The 6,700-nt window shown below is 39.6% G+C and overlaps 1 pseudogene; it reads left to right on the top strand.

The window, feature by feature from the left end:
- The first annotated feature begins 5,468 nt into the window (after window positions 1-5,468).
- LOC142434860 (small ribosomal subunit protein eS6-like) lies at window positions 5,469-6,206 on the top strand (annotated as a pseudogene).
- Window positions 6,207-6,700: the final 494 nt, after the last annotated feature.

Genomic DNA, 6,700 nt, shown 5'->3' with positions numbered 1-6,700 from the left:
GGTCATTTGAACCCACCCAGTTTTTCCACTGGAGAAAATGTAGCAATCTGTTCCTCCATAGATTACAGTCAAATAAGCCTTATGGGTTACTATAACTGGGAATCAACTCAATGGTACCCAATAGCAATATGGAGGTTTATGCAAGAGAAATCAATCTGAGTTAACTTCTGAGATAGTTAAGGTTTAGTGTGCCAACCTGGCCAATAAAACACATGTGGGATTAATTGAAGGGCGGAGAGATAAATGACTTGGTGAGCCTCGCCTTTTGAGTTCTCAGGTCTCTTGCTTTCTGATGGACAGAACAGGATGCAGCTGCCTTAGCCAGTTCCCTGCTTCAGCTGGCAAGGCTTACTTCCTGAAAGACATGCCTGAGGAGAACCCTCATGGACTTACCCTTATGCAGCCCTGGGTGCTGGAGCAGCCGTGTGGAGACCCCTGCCAGGGCTGAGATACTTACATGCTAACTGACTCTGCTTTCCTCCTGCATTTGGCGTCATTGCGTGTGTTTTGTGAGATTGAGGACTTTGTTCGCTGGTGTCAGACATATGGGCTAATGTTGGACTTATGGGCTTGAACTGCACTGGGTTGGGATGTTTCTGAATGTACACTTACCCTATATATAAAACTCTCTTATACATATATGAGTTTCCGTATATTTGTTTCTCTAGTTTACCTTGACTAACACAACTTCAGTAAAATGAAAAAAAAATTCTTTTCTTTAATGAGAATACAGCAGTTCCTAATAGAAACTGAAGGTAAGAATCTCATTAACATTAGGAAGTAGACAACCATGGGGGATGACTTACTCTCCACCCTCCCTTCCTCTCTTTCATTTTCCCTACCCACTCACCTACGCTTGTTTTCTGTGCTTCCTCTAATTCCATGGCTCAAGTTGTTACATTATAATGTAAAGATAACAATTATATTAATTAACTTTCCCCAGGCTAAATCTCCATGGAAGTTCTCAGATGATCTAAACTTGGTTGAGATGCTTAACCCTGATACAATTAGCAGAATGTATAACACATTCTAGGCCACTTAAGCCATAATATCTGTGATTTGGTCCCAGATAAGACTATTATTAAACAATTGTTCCAATTTGAGAATCACTCATTTAGGCTCTGGCATTTTCATGAAAATAAAATCTGGAGTTGGCAAAATAGTAGCACTACCCCTTCCCAAACTTGTCCATATCTTCATCTCTAGAACTTATGAAAGTCATGTTACAGAAGAAAGGAGAATAAAATTTAAGGGTGAAATTAAGGTTGCTTCTCAGGAGATAAGAATCTGCTTGGCTGCTAATTGAGCTAGAGTTGGGATAGGTCCAATATAATTATACCCATCCACTGCCCTCAAGTGGACTCTTACTCAAAGTGACCCTATTGGATGCAGTAAAACTGCCCCAGAGAGTTTTCCAGACTATAAATCTTCATGGAGGCAGACTGCTTCAGGATTTCTCCCTTGGAATGGCTGGCAGGTTTGAACCAATAACCTTTTGGCTAGCAGGCTACTATTTAACCAACTGTACCACTAGGAATGCTTCCATATAAGTCTTTAAATGTAGAAGAGGGAGGCAGAAGTGTCAATATGTTAGACTGATGCCATTGCTAGTACTGAAGAAAGAAAGGGGACAGAAGCAAAGGAATATGGACAGCTTCTAGAAGCTGAAAAAAGCAAGAACAATAATTCTTCCCTAGAACTTTCAGAAAGGAACTCATTTATGCTAACACTTTGATTTCAGCCCATTGGGACTCATTTCAAACTTCTGGCTTTCAGCAATATAAGAACATATATTTGTGTTGTTTTAAGCCTCTAAACTGTTTTCAGCAGTTACAGAATCATAGAGAAACTAATACACACAGACCAGTTAATAAAATTCCTTAGTACTTGATTAATTGATGTTGGGGGAGAGAATGGTCAAATATATATATATAGAGAGAGAGATAGATAGATATAGATAAAGATATTTCAAAGGATGTATTTTCTAAATTAGCACTTCTGCAAATAGCATTCTCCTCTCCTCGTTTTCATTTAGAAATTTACTCTTCATTCTTTTCTCTACAACTATGTGATTCCGTTGTGATGTCATTCTATGTCACTCATCTACTTTCTTTCCAAGTATAAATACCTAACCAGACACTCTATCTCGTGGTTAAAATTCACACTGAGTGAAGAGAGACACCTTCTGTGTGATAGAATACATTAGTAGATGTGAGCTCACAACTTGTACACTGTTCCAAGCTAAAGAGCATGCTTTTCTGGGGCTGTGAGAGAATAATCCAGTCAAAGCAGGGCAGGGTTGAGAGCATTGCCTGTAATTTGAGGTCTAGATGCTGGTTTCATTCATCCATAAGGTCAATCATGGACTAGACTTTTCTCAGCTTATGTTGTACAATAATTTTCTCTTTTTGCCTAAAGCACTTCATGTAAGTTTTTTTTCTCACTTCAACCAAAATATTTTGATAAAATCAGACATACACAAAATAAACCCAGTAATCAAATGAAAAGTTAAAACATACACATCTAGTAAGAATGCAAAAATTACCTTTACTAGGCTAGACTCTTCACCACTTGTCAGTTTGGTGTACTGTGGTAGCTGGCAAGTTGCTCTGACGCTGGATGGAGTTAGAGGATGTGGTAATTGGATTGTTTTATGTCAACCAGACACACCTGGTTAGGTGTGGAACCAAACCTGTCAAACAAGTGGTAACATGGTGACCCCTCCTCTGGGGGTATGGTCTTTTGTATAAGATTCAGAGACTGGGAACTTCCTTTGTCTGTGAATTTGCCTTCCTGCTCATTGGGGCTTCACTGGAATTCTGTGTCTACTTCCAGGGGTGGACCCATATGGACCACATGACCCTGAGAGCTTTCGGCACTCTGCCATGCTTCTGCTAATCTTTGGACCCATGCGACCTGTACTCACCAGCCTGCGATCCTCTGCTCTCAGTTCACCATTCTTCATCACTGGCATGTGGCTTTGTAAGCCTGAGAAGGGGCTTATGAACTAGCATCAGATTTAAGCACTTGATTTGGACTGGGCTATGATGCCTTCTTGAGATATAAGTACTTCTTAATACAAATCTCTGGATTTGTTTCTCTAGATAACACTGTCTAACACAGAGGATATTATGCTGTGTAAAGTTAGCCAAACACAAAAGAACAAATATTGCCTGAGAACAGTTATTGGAAACATCAAGAAAAACAAAAAGAAACAAATTTTGATGGTTACCAGGGGTTGAAGGTGAAAGGGAGGAAAGGGAAGCAGTAGTTCAACTTTAGTGAAAGGAGATATAATATTGTACAAATAGAAGGCAAATTTTTTAAAAAGGGAGGGAGTGGTGAATGAGGCAAGTCATTGAGAGGTTTGATAAATTATTTTAAGTTGAATGCAAAAACAATGATCTCATATGTAACTCCCCACCCTACTTCATGTATACACACACACACACACACACACACTCAAAGTGTTTAGGGTAAGAAAAGAGGAAAAGGAAAACATAATGGAACTGTACCATGTAATTTTGAATCTCCATCGTATGCCTTTTGAGACAAATTTTGATGCCCAAATGCCACAGAGTATCTAGATTTCTCAGGACTTTTGTAGTTAATATTGTTAGACACCTTTCATATCCAATTATTAAGTACTCTTGCTTCTGTGGGAGCCCTGGTAAACCTGCTGGGTAAATGTGGAATTGTGCTCAAAACCCACTAGCTGTTCTTTGGGATAAAGATGAGACTTTCTGTTGCCAAAAGATTAACAGTCTCAGAAACCCTCAATATGGTCACTCGGAACTGGAATCAACTTAATGGCAGTGGGTGGATTGCTACTAAAAAGGAGTGCTCTGTTTATGCAATGGGCTAAACTTGGGGCTGCTGACTGCACGGTTGGGAGTTCAAACTCGCCTCCAACAATTATACCAGAGAAAGATGAAGCGATCTGATCCAGTAAAGAACTACCAATTTAAAAACCACGAGGGGCAATTCTACTGTTTTATAGGGACACTATGAGTTCTAATTTACTCAATGTCAGTGGGATGGCTGCTGCTTCTATATATTTTCTTGGGATAATGATTTCAATAATGATTCCCATCAACCCTGAACTAAGTCCATGGTTCACATATTGCAATAGTTAGTTTGTTTGGTGTGAACATGGCACTTGTAAGAAGAAATGGGTGGAGTTTCGCCTGTCAATCAGGTTGCAGGTTAGTGACCTCCGTTGGTGATGTGACTGAGATAAATGGCTCTTTGGAAGCCAGACCGTCTCTGTCTCTGCCTTCACCTTCCTATTAATGAACCAGCCCTGTGATGCGGCCACCACCATTGAATCCACACAACTCTCCACCCACCGACCTGTGATCTTCCTGCATTCTGCTTCATTGTCTATGGCTGTGAAAGTCTGAAGAGGAACTTATGGACTAGTGTTGAACTTATGAACTTACTCTGCACTGGGATGGGATGTTTGCTTGATATAAAATTGTTTCTTGATATACAACTCTCTTACACTTATATGAATGTCACTGGATTTGTTTCTCTAGTCAACCCCACCTAACACAAGTATTTTATCCCATCTTTACCATTTAATTATTTGGTAGTTAGCATCCTGGATTTAATCTTTTCTGATTTGTTGTTCTTCAGTAATATCGATATATTAATACAAAAATGGTTCTATTTTATCATGGTTTTTATTGTTTTCAGTTTTGTGATTCCATTATTTTCAGCCAACTCTTGTGTATTTGTGAGTAAATCATGCATAATAAATCTCTCAAACTCAGATTGGTTTCTAATAACCACTTGCTGCTGTGAATTTAGTCAATAAAAATAATGTACTGTTACCTAAATAAACATACCTCCATATAATGTGGATGGGATTTTAAGACCCAAAGTTGAAGACACACTCTAATATCATGGAGCTGTCATTGAACCACCAAGAATGAATGCCCACTGTCAGATCTGCACAAGGAGGCTAGTTAAGTCCCACTCTTACCATAAAGCAGCACCTCCTAACTCTCTCAATCAATATTGGAAAAAATATTCAAAGGGGACAAAGGTAGCCAGTTGTTTGTTTGTTTGTTTGTTTGTTTGTTTGTTTGTTTTTAGAGATGTACACGAAGACAGATTATTTCCTCTTCTCTCTATGGGCAGAAAATAACTTTCAAAAACAATTCTTTCCAGGAATATAAAATAAGATGAAAGCACCGAAATCTGGTTCAGATATCTTGAAGGCAGCATCTGATTAATGGGGAAAGAGTTTTAACTCGGTTAACTGACAAAAATAAAGTCACACCACATTTTCACTGCCCTCAGATTAAACAAGTTCTAGGACTTGGAAAGGAAATTTTCAAATCATATAAATCATAGCTTTATTGCTTTCCAATTCTTTTGAAAATGCCACTTTAACATCCAATGTGATCTAGTGAAACAATAACACATACGTAAAGTTTAAGAGAAGTTAGGGCTGCAGCGCCATGAAGTTGCATCAAGTCACTGGCTGACAGAAACTCAACTAAGTGGACGATGAATGCAAACTTCGCACCTTTTATGAGAAGCGAACGGCCACAGAAGTTGACACCGAGGTTCTGGGTGATGAATGGAAAGGTTATGTTGCTTGCATCAGTGGTGGGAATAACAAGCAAGGTTCTCCCATGAAGCAAGGTGTCTTGGCCCATAACTGAGTCTGTCTGCTGCTGAGTAATGGGCGCTCCCGTTTCAGATCAAGGTGACCTTGGTTCAGAAAGCCCAAATCTGCCATGGGCTCCATTATTCATGCCAACCTGAGCATTCTTAACTTGGTTATTGTAAAACACGGGGAGCAAGATATCCCAGGACTGACTAATACAAATGTACCTCATCACTTGGGACCCAAAAGAGCCAGCAGAATCCTCAGACTCTTCAATCTCTCTGAAGATGATGTCCACCAGTATATGATAAGAAAAACCCTGAACAAAGAAGGCAAGAAACCCTGGACCAAAACGCCCATGATTCAGCGTCTCATGACACCACATGTCCTGCAGCATAAGTGGCTATGCGTCACCCTGAAGAAACAGTGCACCAAGAAAAACAATGAGGAGGTCGCCCAATCTGCCAATCTTTTGACCCAGAAAATGAAGGAGGCTGAAGAAAAATGTCGGACACAGATTGCCAAGAAATGGAGGCTGTCCTCTCTGAGAGCTTCTGCCTCTAAGCGGGAATCCATTCAAAAATAAAATAAATTCCTAAGAGCCTCGAATAAATAAGCTCTTCTATTTTTAAAAAGGAACTGTAGAATTTCAAAGCTTCTCTTTTACATCATAATATCTTGAATATAATTCTTAGTACTTGAAATTGCACTCACAGCCATTGAATGTATTCAGACTCACAACAACACTATAGGACAGGGGAGAATTGCCTTGTAGGTTTCCCAGACTGTAACTCTTTATGGTAGTAGAAAATTTGTTTCTTCAGAAGAGCAGCAGGTGATTTCGATCTAATATGTAACCACTGCGCCACCAAGGCTCCACCCAGCACTTGAAGTTATTTTTATTTGGGCCTCCCCCAAAGTATAACTTGTTACTGTTACAGGACTTGGGGACAGACACTGTTTTGTGATGCAGTGCCAGGATGCATAGCTGAAGGGTTAGAGAAAGTAATGCAGAGATAGGAAGAAAAATTAGAATGTGTATTAATGAGCAAATAAGTGTTGTGGACACATGGAGCTCAC

Source organism: Tenrec ecaudatus, chromosome X (assembly GCF_050624435.1).
Source record: "Tenrec ecaudatus isolate mTenEca1 chromosome X, mTenEca1.hap1, whole genome shotgun sequence".
NCBI lineage: Eukaryota > Metazoa > Chordata > Mammalia > Afrosoricida > Tenrecidae > Tenrec > Tenrec ecaudatus.
Note: the sequence above shows the minus strand (reverse complement) of the source record. Positions and strands in the feature narration are given on the sequence as shown.